This window comes from Arachis duranensis, unplaced genomic scaffold, assembly GCF_000817695.3.
Source record: "Arachis duranensis cultivar V14167 unplaced genomic scaffold, aradu.V14167.gnm2.J7QH unplaced_Scaffold_69555, whole genome shotgun sequence".
Taxonomy (NCBI): Eukaryota; Viridiplantae; Streptophyta; class Magnoliopsida; order Fabales; family Fabaceae; genus Arachis; species Arachis duranensis.
In genome coordinates, this window is record NW_026265040.1 from 24,437 (window position 1) to 25,926 (window position 1,490).

Consider the following 1,490-nt stretch of genomic DNA (forward strand, 5'->3'; position numbering starts at 1 on the left):
TTTTTATTACAAAAGAACAAGAAGTACAGGATTTCGAAATTTATCATTGAAACTAGTTGAATTAGTTTGATGTGGTGACAATACTTTTTGTTTTCTGAATGAATGCTTGAACAGTGCATATGTCTTTTGAATTTGTTGTTTTGAGAATGTTAAAAAATTGTTGGCTCTTGAAAGGATGAGGAAAAAAAGAACTGTTATTGAGGATCTGAAAAATCATCAGATTGATTCTTGAAGCAAGAAAAAGCAGTGAATTCAAAAAAAAATCGAAAAAAAAAGAAGAGAGAGAAAAAGAAAGAAATAAAGTTGTGATCCAAGGCAAAAAGAGTGTGCTTAAGAACCCTGGACACCTCTAATTGGGGACTCTAGCAAAGCTGGGTCACAATCTAAAAAGTTTCACCCAAGTATGTGTCTGTGGCATGTATGTATCTGGTGGTAATACTGGAAAACAGAGTGCTTTGGGCCACAGCCAAGACTCATACACTAGCTATGTTCAAGAATCAATATACTTAACTAGGAGAATCAATAACACTATCTGAGTTATGAGTTCCTATAGATGCCAATCATTTTGAACTTCAGAGGATAAAGTGAGATGCCAAAACTGTTCGGAAGCAAAAAGCTACTAGTCCCGCTCATCTAATTGGAGCTAAGTTTCCTTGATATTTTGGAGTCTATAGTATATTCTCTTCTTTTCATCCTACTTGGATTTTCAGTTGCTTGGGGACAAGCAACAATTTAAGTTTGGTGTTGTGATGAGCGGATAATTTATACGCTTTTTGGCATTGTTTTTAGTATGTTTTTAGTATGATCTAGTTAGTTTTTAGTATATTTTTATTAGTTTTTAGTTAAAATTCACTTTTCTAGACTTTACTATGAGTTTGTGTGTTTTTCTGTGATTTCAGGTATTTTCTGGCTGAAATTGAGGGTCCTGAGCAAAAATCTGATTCAGAGGCTGAAAAGGACTGTAGATGCTGTTGGATTCTGACCTCCCTGCACTCGAAGTGGATTTTCTGGAGCTAAAGAAGCCCAATTGGCGCGCTCTCAATATCATTGAAAAGTAGACATCCTGGGCTTTCCAGCAATGTATAATAGTCCATACTTTGCCCGAGATTTGATGGCCCAAACCGGCATTGCAAATCAGCTTCAAAATTCCCAGCGTTTAACGCTGGAACTGGCATAAAAATTGGAGTTAAACGCCCAAACTAGCATGAAAGCTGCCGTTTAACTCCAGAAAAAGTCTCTACACATGAAAGCTTCAATGCTCAGCCAAAGCACACACTAAGTGGACCCAGAAGTGGATTTTTACGTCATTTACTCATTTCTGTATACCCTAGGTTACTAGCTTACTATTAATAGGATCTTTTGACATTGTATCTGTACCTCATGACACTTTACACGTTTCTCATTGTATCTTCCACAACATGAGTCTCTAAACCCCATGGTTGGGGGTGAGGAGCTCTGCTGTGTCTTGATGGATTAATGCAATTACTACT